At 41.1% G+C, this 25,935-nt stretch overlaps 1 protein-coding gene across 6 annotated transcripts in view; it reads right to left on the reverse strand.

Moving 5' to 3' along the window:
• The window catches only part of gulp1a (GULP PTB domain containing engulfment adaptor 1a), a 165,861-nt gene that overhangs the window by 95,042 nt on the left and 44,884 nt on the right, over positions 1-25,935 (reverse strand). For 5 of the 6 annotated variants that reach the window (XM_037539262.1, XM_017710617.2, XM_017710623.2 and 2 more), the window contains exon 2: positions 7,941-8,030. The exons of the other annotated variant lie outside the window; for it this stretch is intronic. The gene's annotated coding sequence lies outside the window, so the exon portion shown is untranslated. The remainder of the gene's footprint in view (positions 1-7,940; positions 8,031-25,935) is intronic. 6 annotated transcript variants of the gene reach the window in all.

A 25,935-nucleotide genomic window follows, 5' to 3' on the forward strand; every position in this document is an offset into this window, starting at 1 on the left:
TATGTCTGCTGTGGTGGCAGCATGTGTGTGGGAGGGTGTTATGCTACCGTAGATTCAAATCCTTCTGTATTTCTTTAATATTTCAGTATTTAGTAAAAACAAACAGGCCTTCTTAAATCTTATACATCATCTAATTAAATCATCCCATTAGGCTAACTTCATTAACCCCTTGGTAATTACACTAACCAAGGTGAAGAAATACTGTGTGAGTGTAGTTTCTAGAGGCAAGCGGCAAAAAACCTACTCGAGGCCTAAAAGTGAGTTCAGGGTATACACTGCAGCTGTGATGAGGTTCCTGCTGCTGGTTTAAAATGTGCATCACTTGCAAAGCTGTGCTCATAAGAAAAACAAAAAACATTTGACTAAGGCCCTTCTAACCCTGTGACAGAGACTAGACTGAGTGAACACAATATCGAGACAGAGACATGACCGAGGTCAAGACCGGTGACACTATGCCAAACAATCACTAACCGGTTAAGTATGACAGTTTTTATAGGCATAAACTGGACCTGATGAATTGGAACTGAACAGTACCAGTACAGACTGGACTGATAAGAGTCAAACCCTCAACCTGTTCTTGGTCATTTTTGCTGTAAGGCAGGGCTGCCCAATCCTGATCCTGGAGATCTACCACTCTGAAAAGGGTCAGATCCAACTCACCTGGCTCTAATGTTCAGAAGCCCCTGAAGGCCTTCGCTACCTGCTAGATTTGTGATGGAGCAAAAGCCTGCAGGTTGGTAGATTTCTAGGATCGGGTTCGGTACACCTGACGTCTATGCTTTGCACGTTTTGCGCATGCTCACAATGTTCTTCTTGAGACGTATGACATCATAATTTATGTAGTATTATCGGCTTCAACCTTTCCTGACATGCTTACAAGCACTTTTGAGTCGTTCTGTTGGCATGTGGAGGTGGAGGCCTTCAAAAATGCTGCTTGTGCGGAAGTTTTTGTTTAACAGAGCGAAAACAACTACAATTTAAAAAAGATCTGGACATGTGTGGACGAAGCCTGAGAAGCACCATGTTTACCAATGGCGTCAGAGACTGGCCAACTTGCAGGGGTTAAATTTCACCAGGATGAACTTGGCATGAACCAGAATTATCCAATACAAGAAGCCAACGCTTTCACATGTTCCTGTGTCCTTTCCCAGTCAAGCAAATCAGCTTTTTTACCGGGCAAATTTTACTTCGGTGTGACCGTGTCTTTAGGCATTCTACTTTTTTTTGTCAGCTACATCTTCGGTTTATATGAAAAGGCTGTAAAGGGCAGCATACTTTCAGCAAACTCTTGCGCACATACCTAGTTTTCCTCGGCACATAGTCTGGTGCCACAGTGGGAAAATGAACTGAGCTGAACTTTGAAATCTTTAGAACATTGTGTAGATATGAAAACATTTCTACCTCTGAACCGACAGCGCTGTAAAGAAAACTTTCCCCCAACTTCAAAAATGATGAGAAGCGATAAAACTCGAAGACTTCAGAGTTCAGGGTTTGGAGTCGACTTCCCGGGTTCTTCAAACTGTATACTATTGTTATTCATTATCAGCATCTTGCATAACTTCTGAACCTGCAGCTGAACTAAGGTGAATGTAGTGCAGTAATTAAGGGCCACATGCTGGCGATCACGAGGCTGTGGATTCACTTCCAGCAGAGAATGTCTATAAACACAGGTGTTGTGAAGGAGAACACTCAGCACTGCTACCCTCAGCCACGGACTGCAAATCCCAGGATACAGCAAGAAGACAAGCTGAAGGGAAAGGCAAAGGTTCTTAGATTACAGTCAGAGTTTATAACACTGTGCTGAACTCCAAGAAACACATAATACAATTTTTTTTTTCTTCCATGGTACTTTTCAGCTAGAAGATCGCAAATTTCTATATTGATCATCTTGGTAATTAATATTTGAGTATTAAATCAAAGTTTTCATTTTTATTTATCATGTGTACAATATTCCACTGGCATCAACGCATTGAACTGCTTGGGATGAGACTCCGATCATTTCTCTACAGCTGTCCAGCACAATAAACAGTCATATGCAAAAGTCTGGGCACCCCTGGTCAAACAATGTGCTGATTTTCTAGGTGAAATAAGTGAACACACCCTCTACAGAGAACACACTTCTGCAGTTGAATGCACTCTTAGTGCTTATTTATTGAATTGAACAATGGAAAAAATAATAAGGCAAAAAAATGAGGCCTCATGGCACATTTTAGAATTAATTTAGAGGTTTTATTTTTTTCCCTGACGATGCTGTTGCTGCATACTCAGACTCAAAGTTCAGATCTGCCTTTTCCCCTTTTCTGTAGTTTAATATTTCAGGCTAATGTTAAAACCTTATTCTCTGCTCATGTTATTGTTTTGCTGTCTGGTGTTGACCAAAGGAGGAGGGGTTCCCCTCCTGAGTCTTAGGCTATGTTACCCAGCAGGTAAAACTGACCCAAATCCAATCTTTTTCTCCGTATGTGACACAGATGTGTGTCTATGTGGCTTTTATTGTTTGTTTATTTTTTATAGCGCTTTTTACAACAGGTGTTGTCACAAAGCATCTTTACAGAATGATCCAGGTCCGAGCCCCATAACCATCACCAATGGTAACAGCGGCAAGAAAAAAATCCCTAAAAGCAAGAGGAAAAGCACCTAAGGCTACATTCAGTGGCCCAAATCTGATGTTTTTGTTTGGCTGTTCATGATATCTTACAAATGTGATCTGTATGCACCATCAGTCTGAACAGACCAGCTCCTAAACTGACCCACATGAGCAAAAGATCCACGCGTCACATGGCTCGTCCAGAGGTAAACAGTCATGACGACCGGTCAATCCTGGAGCAGTTATGAAGTTCCAATGATTGACAGCTGGGCTCATCACCCACAGTGTGTCCTCGGATTCTTTAAACTGTTCTTTGAAGCTGCAGCCTCGGTCTCTTGCGGCCGTGCTCGGCTGTTTCATTCAACACCTCTTTGAACCTGGAGTGGCTGCGACGAGTGTCTCAGATTTTTTGGTACAGAAACATCAGCCTAAATGTTTATAAGTCAGCAGCACGAAATTATAATGAAAGTCAAGTTGGACTGACGTAAAAGTCGCATGAAATCCAGTCTGGCTGTTCAGACTGAGCCGCATTGACGCAGATCGGATTCGGATTTCAGCACCACATATGAAGGCGTCTCAAATCGGAATTGAAAATATCAGATTCAATGCAGTTTTGCTGTTCACACTGACACACATCTGTGTCACACATGAGGAAAAAGACCGGATTTGGGCCACTTTGACCTGCTGTGTAAACGTAGCCTAAGCCTCAGAAAGCACATTTTAAAATATCCTGAGGGACCATGTATCGCGTAACTTGCACATAAAAAATATTGTGATATTCTGTTTGGTTTACACTCAAGTACAGTATGAATCAGTCAAACTCTCTGTTCATTAGTTCTGAGCTACTCGTATGACTGGCTGTTTCAGCAGTTCCTGGCTGAGGCTTGTAGGCAAAGTCACAGTTAAACTTGCATTAACTTTTTGCTGCTGCTGCTACTTTTGATGCTGCATGCATAAATAAGAAAAGCAGGCTTGTTTGAAAAAAACAGAAAATTGCAGATCAGTGGAGATCATTTGCCACCAGGCACTCACCTAAGTCACACTCCAGAGATGCAGAGGTGCGCAACTGACAGAGAGACAAACAAACAAATAAATTTAGGAAGAATTTGTAAGAAGGCAACTGTGCTCGATCATCCAGACCAGCCCGTTTGGCTTCCAGACACACAACGCTCCTCTACATCTGTTGGGGGGGTGGATGGGATGGGGGGGGGGTTATAGGCAGACTAGATGCTCCGCACTCTAACATTATACATGCATTATAAACACAGCAAACACTTTCACACCAGCCATCACAGCAACTCAGCACTTCTTACTATAATATTATGCTTTTTCAGTTCTCCTGCAGACGAGGAGCAGGTAATGCCTCCTGATACCCAGATTACCAGGGCAGATTTTTGAGCTCCAAATTCAATTGCTGTTTAACTGCTTAACCACAAACTTTGAATTAAAAACCCAAAAACCTCACTTCAAACCTCTAAACGGGATTAGTAAAGTAATCCGAGCATTAACAGCTTTTGCCTTGAAGGATTTACTGTATTTCACTGTTAAACGTGGTTAAATGTCTTTGTGTACAAATCATTCCTTTTTTCTTGCACTGACAGTCTCTCACATTGCATACGCTGAGCTCTATTTCCATCAGGCTTGAGAGGTTTCAGTATGCACCCATCATCAGCTAGAAATCTCAGTTAATCCAGGGACTAGGGATTGTGTGTATAGAGCTTGGGTGATTGGCTGAAACAAGAACTATTTTTTTTTTCTTTGCTTTCAGGCCTGGCAATATCTAAAAACTATCTTAAAAAATATCTAAAAACTATTGGCATGATATTTTCTTGTCACAATAAATAAATAAATAAAGTAAAAATCAGGATTAGTGATTGTATCTGCACCCCAAGCCTCACCCAAAAATACTAGTGGTCCAAGACAGCTTACACACAAGTTATGTGCTTATGCTTTTTAGCATCACCTTAGGTGCAGAGAATCTTTAACGAAAGTCACACATTAAAGAGCCCATATCTTACTTTTTCCTGTACTTCACATTTTGTGACATTATCATTTATGACATTTCATGTCCCAAAAACATTCATAAATTTTCCAAATCCTCTAGAATTAACCAGGCTGTGTTTGTGAGATGTAAACAAACTCATTCAGAGTGGTTTGATGTGAAGTGCTCTGTTCTAGAGAAATGTACCAAGTCAGTATTATACACAGTGGTGGTGATAGGAACCAGTAGAGTGTCCACTCTATTAGACACTCCTAGCTCATCAGTCCACCTTGTAGACGTAAAGTCAGAGACGACAGCTCATCTGCTGCTGCACAGTTTGTTGGTCATCCACTAGTCCATCAGTGGTCACAGGACGCTGCCCACAGGACGCTGTTGGCTGGATGTTTCTGGTTGGTGGACGATTCTCAGTCTCAACACTGAGGTGTTTAAAAACTCCAGCCGCACTGCTGCGTCTGATCCACCCAGACCAGCACAACACACCACCACCATGTCAGTGTTACTGCAGTGCTGAGAATGATCCACCACCCAAAGAGTACCTGCTCTGTGAGGGTCCATGGGGGTCCTGACCACTGAAGAACAGGGTAACAGAGTATCAGAGAAACAGATGGACTACAGTCTGTAACTGTAGAACTACAGAGTGCAGCTATGCAGTAAGTGGAGCTGATAAGATGGACAGTGAGGGTAGAAACAAGGAGGTCATCGTAATGTCATGCCTGATCAGTGTATGTATACATACACACTTTTCAGGCACACAATAATGAATAAATATTGTTTGTTTGTTTGTTTGTTAACACAGTTCAATCCCAGAGCATAGAAGCACTCATTAGGTTTATAATGGTTTGTGCTGGCAATGATATGACATCTCTTGATCTGTTACCGCAGCTCTTAATGATGTATTAAATCATGGAAACTCGTGAGAATGATAATAGAATTCATCGTGCAGCCCTTATTAGGGCAACATGTAGAAGAAGCACATCACAATTATCACTTATTGCCAATATCCAGTTATACCGTCATAAACAGGTCTACTTGCTTTGCCATCAGAACAAATATTCATATTTATATTTAGTTCCATCGTCAAAATAATCAGTAGCTTATATGATTAGTAATATATATATATATATATATACAGTGACAGCCTCAAAATCTAGGAATATTTTGCCGGAATACACATTCTGCTCCATTTAGGCCTGTTTTTCCCATCCGAAATCATATTAAGGAGCAAAAATACAGGCAGTAATGACACGACGCAACACATTTCACTGGCTCTGTTTGGCCTAAATCCTGCATTGATATTCCAGTTGTGGAAAAAGAAGCCACTGTTGTTCGCAGCAGTCTGCCGTCTGCATGGGGCGTGCCAAGAGCACGGGCTAGTTATTGATGGAAAAGTGGATGCTATGCCTGTATCTCAACTCATTATGTCCTCTCTCAGGAATCAATCCTAATTCAATTAGCCCACACAAGAGCATGATATGGGCAGCTCATACACACAAATGCTTATGATGATAAAACAAAATGACTGAGAGGCATGTCAGTGGAGGACACCATTAGTCAAGTCAGACATGTACGTGCATAGAATCCGGGACTATGGGACTAGTCATCCAAGAAAAAAAGAAAAAAAAAAGATGATTTTATTTGTGTTTTTTATTTCAACATGCTATCCTAAAACTACAGATTAATAACAAATCTGGGAAGATATAAAAATTAATCTGCATTATCTCTATTTAGCTACAGTCATATAGAAAAAACTGAAATGACATGATATAGAAAATAATTTCAAGTGAAAATAAGTGAATACACCTTCTACAAAGAACTCACTGCACATTTTAATGCATTAATGCACAATTACTGTTTATTTGAATGTAACATCAAAGAATAAAAACAAACAAAATCTGGCCTGTGCAAAAATTCTGGCACATATCATACCGGTTTTATCATACATTATACACCCACACACTATATATATATATATATATATATATATATATATATATATATATATTTTTTTTTTTTTTTTTTTTTTTTTAAACTTATGTCCATTTCACCATCTTGGCTGTAAATACACTATATATCCGAAAGTCCACTCGCCCATCCAAATCATTGAATTCAGGTGTTCCAGTCTCTTCCACGGCCACAGGTGTGTAAAGCCGAGCCCCTAGGCCTGCAGACTGCTTCTACAGACATTAGTGAAAGAATGGGTCGCTCTCAGGAGCTCAGTGAATTCCAGCGTGGTACCGTGATCGGACGCCACCTGTGCAGCAAGTCCAGTCGTGAAATTTCCTCACTACTAAACAAACAACAAAGTGGAAGTGATTGGGAACGACAGCAACTCAGCCACGAAGTGGTCGGCCACGTAAAATGACAGAGCGGTCAGCGGATGCTGAGGGGCATAGTGCACAGAGGTCGCCAACTTTCTGCAGAGTCAATCACTACAGACCTCCAAACTTCATGTGGTCTTCAGATCAGCTCAATAACAGCATAGAGAGCTTCATGGAATGGGTTTCCATGGCTGAGCAGCTGCATCCAAGCCTTACATCACCAAGCGTAATGAAAAGCGTGGAATGCAGTGGTGTAAAGCGCCGCCACTGGACTCTAGAGCAGTGGAGACGTGTTCTCTGGAGTGATGAATCACGCTTCTCCGTCTGGCAATCCAACGGATGAGTCTGATTTTGGTGGTTGCCATGAGAACGGTACTTGTATGATTGCATTGTGCCAAGTGTAAAGTTTGGTGGAGGGGGGGATTATGGTGTGGGGTTGTTTTTCAGGAGTTGGGCTCGTTGGGCAATTGAATACTTTTGGCAATATAGTGCATGTCTCAGTAGGTGCTAATGTACTAGTACAGGCTCAAAATATAATTTAAATTAAAACACAGACTTACTTTACTCTGCTTTGAGCTTTTCTTGCATCTCTGGCAGGAAACTTTTTCACAAAAGAAGAACAGTTTCTACAAATGATTATGATGTTAAAGTTTCAAAGTATGTGAAGGAAGCTGTAAAAACTGGGAAAATCTTGATGACAGACTGAGCTCTAGATCACTCCATAAGCAAGGAAGCTGTATAGCCTCTAAAATAAACGAATTTAATTAACATTCAGAAAGCCTCACATTAGCAAAGAGGTGATCAGATCTTGCTGAACAAACAGTTTTCCGTTGTAATTTTGTGATGAGAACATGTTAGGGCAATATTTTCCTTTGCACCATAAAAGAGGAAATTCTAGACATAATAGTTTTGATTAGTTGATTAACTGATTAAAGAAGAACATTCTTCAGTAGCAGCACCACTACACAGCCTTACAGAGGCTAAAGAAACCCATATGTGAGCATGTGGAACAGGCTGAAGAATGCAGGCTTACCAGTACTGGGTCTATAAAGCTGTCTGAAATCCTCAGATGCTTTCCCACTCATTTAATAACCTCTTCAGTGTCCCATGAGCTTAGGCTTCCCTAAGAGGAGGAAAGGAAAACATTCTTTAAAGGAATATCTCACCTACAGTACTGGGTAAAAGTCATGGACCACATTTCATACGTCATTTCCAGTCGAAACAGGCATTAAAGTAAAAGTTATTTATAGCCAGATGTTTTTGAGCAGATTAGATATAAGATAATCCACTTGCATAAGGAAGAAAGTCAAAGGAAAAAAGTGGAAAAACATGAGTTTCCAGAACTGGAGTTCAAAAAATGATTAAAGGCTACAGAGAAAACGAGACTCCTAACAACCACCTGGAAGACCTGGTAGACACCAAAAGTGCCCCCATCAGATAAACAGCACTTAAAGCTGTCATCATTGAGAGAGAAGAGAAAATCAAGCTGCTTCAGATCTGAAAACATCCACAGGTGTTTCTGTCCATCCTTCCACTGTGAGAAGACCGCTCAGCGATGTGGGTCTGAAAGGACGTGTAGCTGATCAAGAAGAACCTCACTGAGAAAAGGAGACGGACACATTAAACCAAGAAGCTGAACAATGGACTGACCACCCCAGAGTCCAGACCTCAACAACAAATCTTATCATCATCACGTTTCTCTACATAAATGGAACACATTTGCAATTAATTAAACAATGTTAATTAAATCCCAGGCTCTGGATTACTGGACAAAGTATTCCAGTCAGGAATTCTGGCTCCACATTTCCAAAAGCGAGTCCGTTTCAACACCCAAACCACACAATCTCTTCCTCCTATCCAACAATGTCACATTTGCATTTATCTCATTACAAAAACTGTTCATGTGAAACAGCAGATGACAATCAGGGCTTTAGTCCTGTACTGGTTTAGATCAGATTGAAATGGCTCTCCAAACTTCTGATGACACTACAGTGAAACCTCCTGTCCTCACAAGGACATCTGGTGCACTAATGGATCAAAAAAATGTGACAGTGCATGGACTGAGATGCTGGAACCACAAACCAAAATCAAAACATGCCAACAATTACTGCCGAGGGTGACAATTACCAGACAGAGAGATGACAGTCGAGGGGATCTTTGTGTTGCTGTATTCTATTGTTGTTAGGACTCTCAGTAGAATGAAATGAAACGAAAACCAGATTCAACCAGACACCAAGACATGACTACACGGTTAGACATTAAGATTCTGTGCAGGTACATTTTTCATTCATCAAGGTACAAACAATGTAAATGTTCCCTCAAAGGTACAGCAGTGGTTCTAAGGTCTGATTATGAACCTTAAATCAGTTTTTCCAGGTGAAGATTGTATTTGTAACATTTACATAACCAAATGTTTTAAACCAGAACAATAAAATAAAAGCCTGGAGGCGAGGCAGGGTGTGTGGAGTCAGTACAGCTTAGAACATCATTTCAGTGGATTATGGTTATGTTCCCTCAATAAAGGTACTGAGATGTACCTTTGAAGGTCCCACCCCGGTGACAAGAAGGGGCACTGTCCCCAGTTTCAGGCCTTTTTTCTGAGAGTGTACAAATCCAGGGCCCTTTGAAACCAGTGTTATTGTTTTCCAAAATCCCCTTATAACACAGGCTCACTCACATTCTCATGTTTAGCAGACTAACCATTCCCCACAAGGGGGCACCATTTGGACTTTTTGTATGCATCACTGAAGGAGAGAGAACACCCGTATGAATCCACATCAGGAATATTTTCATGAACGCATGTGCTTTCAGTAATTGAAGTAAAAGACCAGAAACATACTTGGTGTACATATGTACTGCATATTCAATGCTGCTGTTGAACAGCTGTTTTATAAGGCTGGCAAAATAAAATTCAATACATCAATATTCGCTTGCTGTTTTATTGGAATTTATATTTAGTATTTGTAAGCTTGGTCATCTTTCCAAGCCACAAAATTTGTAGCCTGAACCACAAAAACATCTCATAAGCTAAGGTCTTTAAAAAGGACAGTGCTTGCTGCTACGATGCTGTAGGCATCCACGTCATCTCACAGAGCAGAGTCGCCTCAGAAGGAAAGCATGTGTGGGTACACTATAAATGACTGAACCAGAAAAATACTCAGTGCAAAGTTTGTGATAAGAGGTTGGTCTTTCATGGAAGCAGGACGAGTCTCATGAGTCATCTCCAGCATCCAAGTACAGCAGTACTTATCCGAGCGCTACCAGTGTCTGGTGAAGGCGACACTAAAACCAAGGAGCTCAGAGACTGAAATATGTTTGTTGAAGGGATTTCTGGCGGTGGAAGAGGAGGGTGCTGGCGCTTCTGCCTCTGCTTCCAGGGAGTCCACAAAGACAGGTCTATAGCTCTAAAAGCTCCTCGGGTCCTCTGCTCTCTGCAGCTCAGCTATGACTGAGCTGTGTCCCTCACTGGTGGTTTCCATGATGGATAAATATCATTTAAAAATATAATTAAATCAGCTAAAACCAAAACCGTGATGGTGATCATGGCTGGTCGTCCCATGCAGGCCATCAAGCCTCTGCAACTCATCCAGAATGCGGCAGCATGACTCGTCTTCAATCTGCCCAAGTTCAGCCACGTCACCCCACTGCTGCGCTCCCTTCACTGGCTTCCTGTAGCTGCACGCATCAGATTTAAACCCTAATGCTGGCCTACAAAGCCAAAAATGGACCAGCCCCTCCAGACCTCATGGCAATGGTGAAATCTCAAACTGAACCACGAGCCCTTCGAGCTTCGAGTACAGCTCGGCTCGACCCGCCATCCTTCAAGGCGCGTGGAAGACAAGCGTCGAGAATGTTCTCTGTACTGGCGCCCAGGTGGGGGAATGAACTCCCACTGGCTGTCCAAACAGCAGAGTCTCTTTCTGTATTCAAACGCAGACTGAAGACTCATCTCTTCACACAGCACTTAAATGAGCACTGAATTATAAGCTGCACTTATATATTATATTTTATTGTACTGCACTCTGTATTGTAGTTTATTGTATTGTATCTTATTGCATTGTATTGCATTGAATGGCACATAGTTCTGTGTTCAACTCTGCTCCTTTTCTCTTGGTATCTATGGTAACTTTTATTTCTAGCAGTATCTGAGCTCAGGACTGTCTCTTTCTCTAACCTATTGGTGACTAGCAAAGATACTTTCTCTAGATAGACAAAGCACTTCTTGTAAGTCGCTCTCGATAAGAGCGTCTGCTAAATGCCGTAAATGTAAATTAATAAAACTAACTTTCTGATGTTTTACTCCTTTAGCACCTATGCGAATCATTAAAGATGTACTTGAACAAAAGGGCAGCAATCACAGCTTCTATAGCAACATACGGTGCATAAGCAGCTGAGCTTCAGCCTGCACTACATCACTGCTACCTAGTGGATAAGTTTCCAGTGGCAGGAATTAATATATCGCTGCTGTCAGAACAAAACCTCATATCTCTATTTTTGTCATTTTTTAGTGTTTGGCATAACTCAAAAATACCTGTTGCCTTTTAAATTGTGTGTAATTTTCATGATGAACAGATCAAAAGAAATGATTTGAGGAAAAAAGTCCATTGACTGGCATTAAAAGAAGGACCATTTTGGAGATACAAGGCTTGGTTCATGAAATTATAGTTAGTTATAAATTGCAAATATTATTATTTTTAACTGTTGGACTGTTGGCTACTTTGTTGAGCTTGATTCAACTATATCATTAACTATATATAAAAAAATTATATATATATAAATAATATAGGCTCATTATACTTGCAGCACTTTTTAATGCTATTTAGCATCATTGCTGCCTGTATGAGGAGTTACTGCAGACGAAAGGAAAGCACATCATGATGTGAAAGTCTGGGTTTACTAAAAGCACTGAGGTCTTGGAGGATCTGGTATCTTGCAACAATAGCAAAATGTATAAAATTAGCCAATTAAATGCAAACAAACTACTGCAAGACAGGAAAACAGAGACTTATAATTAGTGGTGCACAATATATCCGTGGCCAAAACATTACAGTTAAACAGAAATCACTAGTGGTTTTGTCTGTATGAGCAAAAGTGGGAAAACTATTCACAGCCTGATGTTGGACCGAAAATATGTGGTATCATTTTACTCACAGACACTGATGTATATACATTCACTAGTTGTAGCCATTTCTGTTAGTATTTTCTTTTGGATTAGGGAAGGTAGTTTCATGAGGGGTGGCTTTACAGATTGTTTGTTATTTTGGCATCAGCTCACCCCAAAATCTAAAACCCTGTGACTATTTGCCTTAATAATAATACAAACTCTTCTCTTGAGCATTCGATGGATGTGCTTGTCTATACAGTCCCATTACTCTAGACTAGAGCCTTCGTAGATCTAAACTATGTGTGGACAGTAAAAGCGGGTCATAACACACCAAAAATACTCAGTCAAAAGGACAGCACAGTGGATAACACCACCATTTGATCATCAGGTTGATGAAGTTCGATGCCCCATCAAAGCAGGAATGCCAATTCCATACTAAGAAAAGTCTATGAGCAAGACTGCTTCAAATTTCTAAGCTCTCTAGATATCTGCCCCTCTATATTTCAAAAAATATGTAAATGCATGTAAATGTAATATAATGTAAACTCCCTAAGAACATGAGAAAGAACCAACAAGAAGGAAATGAGGTACAAAGACGTGTCAATCTCTTCCAGTTGACACTAGACAGCAAAAGAATAAAAACAACAGTAAGAGTTTTAAGAACTGTGAATAAAGAAACTAAGTGAGCCTCATAAATAAGAGAGAACAGGTTACCAGATTACCAAATGAAAACTGACAGCTAATGTTAAATGCCTATTTAAAATGATCTACAAATTGAAGAAAAGGCTGTTTTATTTGTGTAGTTTCTGTATTTTTAATTTGTTACATGGTACGATGGCCATTTCTGTCGTTCTTTCCCCACTGTGGTCAGCCATCCAGCAGAATGTTCTGGGTCAAGCCCTCTAGCCTCTCTAAGTTCTCCAGGCCAAGCGTCTGTCACAGCCCCAGTGCCAGAACACTGCCATGGGTAGATAAGAGCTTCAGGAGCAGCCTGGGAAAGCCAGGCATACGCAGCTTGGAGGAGACTCTGGGGCTAAGCCTCCAAGAGCAAACACAGCCTTTCCAGCCATTAAAGCAGCTACACAGGCTCCATCCAAACCTCAGGAGCGAAGGAAACCAACAGTCTGTTTCTGACTAGGTTTCAACAGAAACTATATTTTCATATTCCAGCAAAGCCATAAAGAGATGGTTTGGCAAAAGACCTAATTACAGAGTTTCCCTTGACGCCAAATGCAGTCGATCACCAAGTTTGCCAAGTTTAAACGGTTCAGAGTTTGCTTTATTAGATTTTCACTGGGGCTTCAAGGCCAACGTGGGATAAGCTTGCATTACTTTGCTACATACGCCTTGCAGCTATAGAGCAAAATGATAAAAAACTTAAATGCAAGTTGACTGTAAATCTCGTTTCTTCAGGTAACAGACACCTGCATTGGCTAGCATCATGCTTGGTGATGGTGGTGGGGGGGGCATGCAACCCACTCATGGAGAGGGAAGCCAATTATGCTTTCTGAGACTCCTGGATATAGATGGTTATGGCATCGTTTGGGACTGAACTTGTGATCCCTCCCCTACAGCGCCAAAGAGTAGATGGCTGCATCATTTGGGAGCCCCCATTCATTTAATATTCATTAACATACTGCTAAAATACGGCCAACTGCAAAATGCTCAATAGCAATCTGGACAGGCAGAGATATCGAAAACCAACTGCAGACGACTCACAGAAAGGGTGCAATGTTCAAACAAATATCTAAACGGCTCCTGTTGAACGGTTTCCAAAGAAGTTCGTACAACGCAAATGCATGTGGGTAACATCTTATCAGGATACAATTCAGATACTGGTCACATACAGTGATCAGCTGTGAACAGGCTCATACAGTACTAGGCAAAATTTGTCAAAATGGCCATCAAGTATCTTTTTCACATATTTCACCAAAAATTCTGCAGATGTCTCAACAAACTAAATGCTTCAGTATTTAGAGTGTCCAGCCTTTATTATAGCTTCCCTACTTTTTGGAAGACGTTCAGTGTTTCAAAGAATTCTGCAGAGATATTTCCCCACATCTTATGCTTCCAAGTTCAGTCTTAGAAGTTGGTTGCATTTTCAGCGCTTCTTGGTCCAAGTAACTGCCCACTCGAGGTAAGGGGAAAGGACCTGCCCCAGGTGGAGGAGATTAAGTATCTCAGAGTCTTGTTCATGAGTGATGGGAAGAGGGATCGTGAGATCGGCCACAGGCTGGGACAGGCAGCAGCGGTAATGCGGTCACTGTAACAGACAGTAGTGGTGAAGAGGGAGCTGCGCCATAAGGCGAAGCTTCTGTTTAAAGGTCAGTCTACATGCCAACCCTCTACTTTTTTCATGAGCTTTAGGTAATGACTCAAAGAATGAGATCATGAATACACGCAGAAGAGCCACTACTGCTCCAGAGGAGCCAGTTGAGGTGGTTCCAGGATCTGATTAGGATGTCTCCCCGCCTCCTGGTGGGGGTTTACCAGGCATGGCCTACTGCAGTGAGACAGAGAGGTTGTCCTAGGACCCTTTGGAAGGAATATATCGCCAAGTTGGCCTTGGAGCACCTCAAGGTCCTCTGGAATGAGCTGGAGGAATTACATGGGATAGGGTCTCCTAACTGCTACCTGAATACATACATATATATGTTCCTAAAAAATTTGAGGAGGCTAGAGATGGATGAATGGCAAACCTTCCACTCTTCACTTAAAACAGACAGAAAAGCTTTTACCTCGAGGACCAATACCATTAACTGTTGTTCCTCCAGAGCAAAGACATTAGAGAGCCTCCCTAATTCCTTTGGTGTGCACTGAGACAGGGTGGATGGATACAGAGGTGGAGGCTACAATACTGCTTGACCCAGTTAGAAATAATTGATTTCATGTGTCAACCCTGCCGAGTTAAGTTGAACAGTAATTCCAGGGAGCACAGTGGAATTAATCAGGACTTCAGCCCAGCAGACACAGGAACCTCAGTCTGACAGGAGAATGAGAAAAGGGGCAGCCACCATTTGTATTATTGATTAAGACATACATGTACTCTGAGATCTCTGCTGAAGTGTGTCTCTTTGGGGACTCTGAGGGTGATATTAGGAACCAGACACTGGTGCAAAACAGTGCATTAGACACTAATAGGGGCCTAAATCTCTGATCTCACATTGGTTGCATCTACATGCATGTATTACTCCAATAACTGCAGAAAATCAGATTTTGTCAGTAATTCGTTCCAAGGCGTTTACTTGCAATGGGGGTTTCAGATAATGGGGAAACTCTGGGTCCATGAGTCAGGCGGTAATCTTCTGCTTTGCAACCCTCCAGTACACTCACAGAAGAAAACGTGACAAACGTAATGTAAAACTTAGTCCAGTTTGTTTTATGTTTTAAACAGAATATATGGGTATATCTCATCTATAAGATTATTAAAATCCCTCGCTTCATATTTCACATAGTTTTAGCGTTGCCCCAAAAGTGTCTTGTTGCCACCTCACGGCTGCTGTGTTAAACACTTGCTGTTTTGCACATGCGCAGACTGAGAAACCGAAAGAAACCAGAGTGTGGGCACACACACACACACACACACACACACACACACACACACACACACAGAAAAATGTCATTAATAAGCTAAAGTCCAATCTTTAGTGGATTTCCTAATCAGAAATCTAGGCCTTAATAAGAAATCAGAGTATGCTGTTTACATGACTAGATGATGATCAGATAACGGCTGAGATTATTAAGTGCATGCACACTGAATAATTTGATTTAGCTCCTTTAAGATATGAATTAATATACAGTGTTCCCTCGCCACTTCGCGGTTCACCTTTCGCGGACTCGGTGCATCGTGGGTGCATGTTTAAAATGCCTTACGAATGTATTATAACATTATGAAAGTGTTTATAGATGCTTACAAACGTGACATCCATAGAAAGTGTTACCACTGTTGCTCTGCTGAGACAAGACACTGCTAACGTACAGCGACTCGTGTTGGAGTGGCAGAAAGCCGAAATCAAACCTGTTCTGGGCTGAATTTATAAGACATGCCAGTGCTTCTGCACTGAAACCTGAGCAGCAGTGAACATTCACTCTTACACAGCATCTCCAAAAATTCACAACTCACCAAACAAGCATATCTGCGCAAAAGTAATATTAAAATCTGTATGTCATTTCAGAGAAAACTGCTTTTGAACAAATTCGAAATCTATTTTCACAATACATGATTATGTCTACTATAGAAGATGAAAGGAACGTTGCTGAGATGCGTCCACTGCTATTATTGGAGCTCTAATTGCACTTTCTTCTGCATGTTGTCTGTAGTTGAGGGTCCTTGAGACTAATAACTGGAAGGAAGATGACAGCGTTCCCCTGACCTGTGTTGCTAAGTGATGCATCAGCCAGCAGTATCGGTGAGGAACTGTACTCAGCTGCCTTTTCTGGGATGAGTGAGGCAAAAACAGTCTGTGTCTGGTTGTTTACATGGATATGAACTCCGTATTGCTATGCTTTGGAGGAGGTGTGCTCCAGACCTAAATGGCTACAGATAAACTAGGTGCTAAATAGGAATAAATCATATTAAAAAATTCACCAACAGCAGGGTAAAAAAAATAAGCCCTAAACAATACAAAACTCTTTCATTTTAAATACTGTAATTTACATGTGCATACATAGAGTTTAATGCTATGTAGGCTCATGTACAGTACTGTGCAAAAAGAGACCTCCCTTCATTTAGTATTCTAAGGATATAAGACCTTGCATAAGGAGGGGGAGAGTTAGAGGAAAACGAGGAAAAAAACTGATTAAAAGATACAGAGAAAATGGGATTTTTGCAGATTTCTTTGAAAAACTGAAAGCAAGTCTCCTGAGGAAAAAAAAAAACCAGAAACCTTAGTAAAGCAAAGGGTGGACACATAAAACACACACCAAAAAAAGACAATTATATATAGCTGCTGAGGCTTCTGTGTAATTTTGACGACATCGTGAACAAAACATTACGAACACTCACCAAAGAGACATGAATAATGATTATCTATTACCTACAGTGCATGTCAAGGTCTGAAACATTGTAGACGGTGAGCGAACAGGCGGTTCCTGTAGTGAATATAGTGGATGTGGGAGAAATCAGCGGGCGTGAAGGCCTAAGTGACTTTAACAGGAACCTAATCATTATGGCCAGGTGACTGGGTCAGAGCATCTCAGAAAGGGCAACGCATGTGGAGTGGTCGAGATTAGCAGTGGTACCCACAGACAGTGAAGAGAAGGGACAGTACGGCACAAGTCACAGAAATTTTAATGATGTTTATGGGAGGAATGTTGCAACACACAGTGCATCGCATCCTGCTGCACACGGGGCTGTGTAGCCACAGATTAGCCTAAATGGCCATGCTGACTCCTGTCCACTGTTGAAAGAGCATATAATGGGCACACAAACATCTGAACTGGACCTTGAACGAATGGCATGGAAGAAGGTCGCCAGGTCTAATGAGTCTTGCCACATGGATGGTTAGGTACATTTGCATCATTTACCTGTGGAAGTGATGGCTTCAGGATGCACTGTAGGAAGAACGCAAGCTGGTGGACGCAGTGTGGTGCTCTGGACGAGGTTCTGCTGAGAAACCCTGCATCTGGACATTCATATGGATGGCCTCCAAATTCTCAACTCAATCCAGCATTTGTGAGATGTGCTGGAACAAATCTGGCTCCACTTGCCAAGTTACGGGACTGAAAGGTCAGCTGCTAATGTCTTCGTGCCAGATACCACAGGGCACTTTCAGAGGTCTTGCAGAGTTTAGGCCTTAGTAAGTCAGAACTGTTTCACTGGCACGGAGAAGACCAGCAATATATTAGGCTGGCGGTTATCAGGTTTTAGTTTGTTGGTGTATGTAGTATGACATATCGCTGGGGGGGCTCCTGAGTGGCTCAACCGTCTAAACATTGACCCTATTGTGACGAGATGGCAAGTTCAATCCCTGGTGATGCTACAGCCATCCGTGGCTGGGAGTCCAAGAGAGCACAACTGGCTTTGCCCACTGAGTGGGTGGGTAGGATGCCTCCCCTACCCCCCAATGCGATGCTAGTTGACAACAGATCTGATGGTTGGAGCTTTCATCCGAGCACATTGAGCTGTCCTCCTAGCACTAGTGGTATCATGTGACTGGGGGAGTCCTAACTAGCGGGTGAAACTGGATACGTCTAAATCAGGGACACATCAATTTTGAGAAACAGAGACCTGGTAATGAGAACAGGCAAAAGAAGAAATCACTATTCTGATAAGCCATACAGAGCTCCAGCTCACATACTAAACCAGATTAAGATTTTTATGTGTGATTATGACCGATATTTATGAACATGGCTTGAGGCGGTTCCGTTGGATCGACCCAGGTGTGCTCTTGCTCAAGCTTGATTAAATTCCTGGCTGTATGCCTGCCTACAGCAAGACGTTCAGATCCACAGCTCCACATCACAGAGAGAGAGAGGGGCTTTCATTTCACACTGTGCACAGGACACACACATGAAAGAGTGCCTCTCATAACAGTAAGTGGCTTAAAATATAAATAAATAAATAAATAAATAAAAAGAAATTCTGACTGAATTTGGAATCGTTGAATTCATAACTCGCGCTTATGACTAACCGGCACATTTTTGCTCTGAAACTTCATTTCAGATTTAAAAAGCAGGAGAAGTGCTGATGATGGCTTTTTGTGTGTTTTCTTTCACATTAGTGATTCATGTGGAGCTCAGTAAGCCAGGTGCTGACCTGCAGGAAAGGCACTAGTTGAATCCAGATGGCACGGCCCCAAAGAATAGGTCAGAGACTAGTGCTGGTATTCACAAAGCCTCTCTGCATAGCAGCCCTCTCTAAGACCAGGTTTAGAGATGGAGAAGACTATAAATAGTTGAGGAGCCTGATCCTAGAAGAGCTCTTCCAAAATGCTGCAACCAATTCAGACATACAGTACAATCAGAGACCCTTTATTTATTTAGATTCTAGTCAAAAGGGCCAGTAAGAACAAGCTATTCATTTTTCAAGAGGAGATTAGATAGAAAATAGTTCAATTGTGTAAGGACGAGGAAAGTTGAAGGAAAGTAAGCGAAAATACAAAACTTTCCAAAAAATGAAGCTACAGAGAAAATGGGACTCCTAACAGCCACCTGGAAGACCTGGTAGACACCAACACTGTCCGCTTCAGATAAACAGCACTTAAAGCTTTCCTCTTTGAGAGAGGAGAAAAAAATCAAGCTGCTTCAGATCTGAAAACTTCGGTTTCTGTCCATCCTTCCACTGTGAGAAGACATCTCAGCGCTGTGGGTCTGAAAGGATGCGAAGCACTCACTGATGTGGAGGAGGTTGTGTTCACACAGCAGCCCACAAGGAATCCACCTGGGATAAGTTTTGCAAAGTTCAGAATCTGTGGAAAGTTTAACACCACGTCACACTTCACACTGATTATACACCAGGGGTCACCAATCCTATCCATGAAGGTGGCAGGTTTTCATTCCAACCAAGCAGAAGTGCATCTGACTTCACTGGTTTAATCAGTTGGTCTCAGTCTTCAAGCAGCTGACTGGCTAGATGATCTGTGCTCCTGCTTGGCTGGAATGAACACCTGCAGCCACACCAGCCCTTTGTGGAAAACACTGGTGAACCCTTGTGTAAACTAAAGAAACCAGCACTTACTGCACTTTTTTTTCAGAGGATGAAGGCGGAGAGAAAAAGTCCAGCAGGTTTCATTCTCATAATCAGCCCCTGCGAACATTAGCAAGTGCCTTGTTCACCACAACAAGCAAGCGAAGGGACATTGTATTACTCCAACAAAGCAACAGTGGAGAGAGTCACGTGTCGCCTCTTTATCACGGCCTTTTAGTCAACTTCAGTGAGAGAAACGCGGAGGATGATGCAAATAACAGTGACTGAATATTCATCTTCAAACTAAACAGTTTTGAGACATTTTATTCTGAGTGGTCCATTTGTTTCATCTAAAACTCTGAATAGACGATCACATGGGAGTGTTTATATTAGAGTCCTGCTTAGGCTTTAGGTTGATGTTAAGGTTAGTGATTAGGGCCAGAATGAGGGTTAAGATTCGGTTTTGGGTTCAGGTTAAGGTTAAGGTTAAGATGAGTGCCAGGGTTAGGATTAAGTGTTGGGTTGTGGTTTAGGTTAGGGTTAGGATTAGGGCCTGGGTTAAGATTAAGGTTTGAGTTGAGGTTAAATTTAGGGTTAGGATTAGGGCCAGGATGAGGACTAGGATTAGACTTTGGGTTGAGATTGAGGGCCTGGGGTAAGGCCAGGGTTAAGATTAGAATTAAGTTTTGGGTTCAGGTTAAGGTTAAGATGAGGGCCTGGGTTAAGATTAATGTTTGGGTTGAGGTTAAGGTTAGGGTTAGGATTAGAATTTTGGTTGAGATTGATGTTAGGGTTAGGATTAGGGCCAAGGTGAAGGTTAGAATTAGGTTTTGGGTTCAGGTTAAGATTAAGATGAGGGCCTGGATTCAGGTTAAGGTTAGGGTTAGGATTAGGATTAGGGCCAGGGTCAGGGGTTAGGTGTTTGCTATGGTTAGGTTGGTGTAATGCAAGTAACACATTAACAATAACATCTACTTAATGTCAGTAATGTATCAACAGAACATCTACAAGAATTTACTACAGTGTATTCAGATGCCTCACTACTGTCACTACGGTCTACAAATGACCACTCCAAATAAAGTGATATTTTAAATCACAAACGTGTCGTACTGTACAGCCCAGTGAGTTTTCTGGAAGCAAATCCCTGCAGATTTCTTTGAGAAACTGAAAGTGAGTCTCCACAAAAGAGTGGAAACTGTAATAAAGATAATTAGAGCAGTTAGTAAATACTGAAAAAAATGCTACTATATTCTGTCAAATCTTTCTCTTCCGTTTTGTTCCTCCTGCTGAAAAACCAACTTGTACCTAATCCTCTATTGCATGAATTAATACTTAAGCATGAAAATGTTTTAATGTGTTTGTTATTTAAAATTGCTTAAATAATGGAAATATAAAAAAAAACAATATTGATAAAAATTAAATGGGGTATTTTGGTAAAGTGATGCAATATGGCACATATCATATTACCATAAAACCAAAAAAATGAACCATAAAATTAATTTTTTTTCAAAAAAAACATCTTTTCATTGAAAACAAGACCAAACAAATCCAACTATACTTTGTGGAATGTAGGACCCAATATTTACAAACACTGGAAATTAATACAATTTCAATTGATGTTTGGAATGCATGGTAATAACAATGTTATAATAAGAATCCCAGGTCATGTTACGTCATGAAGTATTACTCCTTCCAAAGTAAAAGACCCTTTTTCACAATTAAATAGGAGAACACATTTTATATTACTGCTTTATTTAGTAAAATTGGGATAAAGTCATTGTTGCCATATGGCAACACCGTGCATTTGAGGGTTAATAGTTGTTTTGACCGGAAATTAAACACCAGATTTTAAATTTTATTTTTTTTAAAGAAACAGGGCAGGACACATTTGTCTGGACACATTTGATATCATCTGGGAAGTCTGAGATCTCTCACTGTGAGCAGCTTTTAAATGCACGTATATCAATCAGTGCCACATCTCCCCTTCTGCTCGACATGAGCCCAGCATCAGCCGGCCAGAAAGCATCTCCATTATTCATTATAGACGCATGATGCTCAATTTAGAGCAATTCCTCATTCACAGACAAGTCTATGACATGACACAATACAGACATTCACACATTAATCTGCTGCTCACAGCAGCAATCATTCATGTTTTTCAAGCACATCATTCATTTCCAGGCCTTAGGATTTAAGGTGCTCTTCCAAGGGAGTTTGGTAAAAGGGACGGAAGGTGGATTGGAGAAGACGGTGAAAAGGTGCGATATTTCAGCACGGCAGCCAGAAGCCAGATATCCTGACAGCATTTCATCTAGAGTTATGGAGAGGAAGGCAGAGTACACAGCTGAAAAAATAGACCATGTCACAGCCAGTGACAGTACAGGTGAGCGCGGATCAATCAGGGAGCGGCTCTAATTTTTCTGCATATAACACCCTGCTGAATGTCACCTGGAGCTAAAGTGTGAACCCTAGCCGAGTCCTTACCACTCTACTTAATTGGAGCAACACTACTTCTATGTCAAATTGACATTGGAGTGTCAAACATGCCATATGACCAAATGACAGACGCTATAATGTTTGGTATCATGATAGTTTACATCACATCTTATGTCTAGTTAACATCAAATATTATGACATCTGTCATGACAATTACTGGTGTACTGTAATATTACTGGGCATAATTTGTCATCACAACTTATGTCAATGTTATGTAGCAGCATTTAAGTGAGGTTCAGCAATATCTGATCACATAATGGACATTGTGGTGTATGTATTCAATCCACTACAGTTGTACACGGAAAAAGATACATATCTATATAAATGCATACATTTTTTACATTTCTACATCATTTGGACACGGTGGCTGTCCTACACTTTATGAAAATTTCAAAATTTCAAAGCTCAAAATTGGACTGGACTCGTGTAGACGTGTTCTCTGGAGTGACCAATCACGCTTCTCCATCTGGCAATCCGATGGACGAGTCTGAGTTTGGCGGTTGCCAGGAGACGGTACTTGTCTGACTGCATTGTGCCGAGTGTAAAGTTTGGTGGAGGGGGGATCATGGTGTGGGGTTGTTTTTCAGGAGTTGGGCTCGGCCCCTTAGTTCCAGTGAGAGGAACTCTTAATGCTTCAGCACCAAGAGATTTTGGACAATTTCATGCTCCCAACTTTGTGGGAACAGTTTGGGGACGTCCCCTTCCTGTTCCAACATGACTGCGCACCAGTGCACAAAGCAGGTCCATAAAGACACGGATGAGCCAGTTTGGTGTGGAAGAACTTGACTGGCCTGCACAGAGTCCTGACCTCAACCCGAGAGAACACCTTTGGGATGAATTAGAGCAGAGACTGTGAGCCAGGCCTTCTCGTCCAACATCAGCGTCTGACAAATGCACTTCTGGAAGAACGGTCAAAAATTCCCATAAACACTCCTAAACCTTGTGGAAAGCCTTCCCAGAAGAGTTGAGAAGCTGAATATAGCCAGAATTGTCGAAGCTGTTATAGCTGCAAAGGGTGGACCGACATGAGATTAAAGCCTATGGATTAAGAATGGGATCCCACTCAAGTTCATATGCATGTGAAGACAGATGAGCGAATACTTCTAGCAATATAGTGTATGATCAATATATATATATATATATATATATATATATATATATATATATATATATATATATATATCTGAATAAACAGTGAAACCTCAGTGCACAGGTAAGAGCTACCATATAAATGAATAAACTAGCCTAATGAATTCACAGTTGCAAATGGGTCCAATCGCTTCGTCAGATGATGCTTTAATGTTAAGTTAACTCCATCAATTAAAGGCATTTACCTCTACAAAAGGTTCTATTTACTCAAAATGAGTAAAGCAGACGGTCTCTTTCGAGTGAATACTTTCAGAATCACATCAGTCGCATTCACTGGAGACTTAACTTGACCGACCTGCACTGACCTGGTGACAGCACATGTACTGGTGATACATTCTGCTGGCAATTAGTACCAGGGGGCACCAAAAACTGGACATCACCTACACACATTAAGAGTCTCAATACAAAAGTGCTATACAAAACAAAACACCTCACTTAAAGGTCAAATAAGGCAGTGTGTTTCATTAGCATCAACAGATCAACAGTAATTTTAAGGGTCGCACAGGCTAGACTAATGAATCCACTGTCAGCGCTGTGGGCAACAGCTGACTAGACGAGGACCGCACCTGAAATACAGCAGCAGTTAAAACTGCCGTGAACAGGCTGGAGAAGAGAACCCAAATCAGTTTTTCTGCAAAACAAAGTTCTTTATAAGCTTGGAAATACTGCACAAGCTGAAACCACTGCAAGCTGTGTAAACTGCGCCGACATACAGGCTCATAAGCCAGACGTGGGTAGGTTTCGAGATTCGCCATCTCTGACAGTAAAGGGCCCTTTTGAATGACATCCACGTCAGCCAAATCACAGAAGCTTTAGCAACGCGCCCATAGCTAAAACAAATAAGCATCAGATGAAGCAGAGTAGTGATCAGCAAAAGCACATCAATCTTGCTTCCTGCACTGTTAGAAATAAAGGTTCTGTGCAGGTACGTTTTTCGTTCATCAAGGTACAAACAATTTAATATGTTCTCTCAAGGGTAAAACAGTGGGTTTAAGGCCAAGTTGTGAAGCTTAAAGACGTTTTTCCAGGTGAAAAGTTCATATTTCAACCGAATGTTTTAAAACAGAACAACGAAATAAAGGCCTGGAGACGAGACGGCGTGTGGAGTCAGTACAGCTTAGAAAATATCATTATCATGGTACAGTTATGTTCCCTTACTAAAGGTACTGAGAGGGTCCCATCCCAGCAACAAGAGGGGCACTGCCCCAGTGACAGTTTCAGACCTTTTTTCTGACAGTGTACAAATCTAGGGCCCTATGAAATCAGTGTCCTTGTTTTCCAAAATTCCCTTATAAGTCATAGACTCACTCACATTCTCATGTTTAGCAGACTAAGCATTCCCCACAGTTCAGACGAAGACTTTTCGTATGCTTTCCTTGCATTCATGACTAAAGGAGAGAGACCATCAGTATAAACCAGACCTGGGCATTGTGTGGCCCATGGGCCACAACCGGCCCTCTGACTGTCTCTGACTGGTCCGCGTGAGGTCGTTGGTAAATTAGAAGTGAAAAGTAAATGTGTAACTAAGAAACCCATTACACCGCGACAGGTGCACAAAATACAATTACAATGATTTTATTTTGAAGGCAACCCTTTCGTTTTGGTTTTTTAAAATTATTTTATTATTTGCGTCTGCCCGGTCAGCGCGCTTCACTCAAATGTATCAGCAAATGTGTTGGACAGCTTTCAAGATAGCTCTTAGCCCTTACATGTGTAGGCTAGCATTTAAAAAAAGAAAGATTGAAGATGAATGCAGAGTTATATATATATAATTTAGATGTGTATGTATTTTATATATATATATATATAAAAATACATACATACATATTATATTATATATATATATAATATATACATACACATACATACACACACACACACACACACACACACACACACACACAATATATATATATATATATATATATATATATATATATATATATATATATATATATATATATATATATATATATATATATAAATAAATAAATAAATAAATAAATAAAGGGTTATTATAAATGCTGTATACAAAATATATGTATTGGGCAGAACTGAGTTAAGTATATTAGTATATTAGCCAATTTCTTATGTGGCCCCTTGGGAAAATTAATTGCCCACCCCTGGTATAAACCCACATCAGCAGGATTTCAGGAATGCATATGCTTTCAGTAACAGTTTCACGACTTTATTTCTGAGAGAGTACAGCTCCAAACCGAATTCAGGAACGGCTTTTTAAAGCATTAAAGTTTCCTGGTTCTGCGACTTCATCTCCATTGGAAAGGCTTATCTGTAGACATGCAACTTGCTATTAGCATTTAGTTTGATAAATGATAGTTTTGGACTGACAAAGCCAGTAAATGGATATCGGGTTAGCCCGAGCTCTCTCCGTAAGAGGGAAAAGAGGCGAGATTCCGAGAGCTGTGCTGATTTTAGCTTGCAGTTTACATCAAACAGTCAGTGTACGCCTGTGAGCAGAGCGCCTGAGGCTGAAACTCCTCTGCAGTGCACATCTTGCCACAGCATCTGCCAACCCAGCACCTATTAACTACCAGTAAATATATCCCACACACGTGAAAACTCATGCTTTTTTTTATTTAAATATAGTAAGTGACTAGTTAACCAGACAGCTATTTTTAGTCTTCCCTCATT

Source organism: Pygocentrus nattereri, chromosome 6 (assembly GCF_015220715.1).
Source record: "Pygocentrus nattereri isolate fPygNat1 chromosome 6, fPygNat1.pri, whole genome shotgun sequence".
NCBI classification, from domain to species: Eukaryota; Metazoa; Chordata; class Actinopteri; order Characiformes; family Serrasalmidae; genus Pygocentrus; species Pygocentrus nattereri.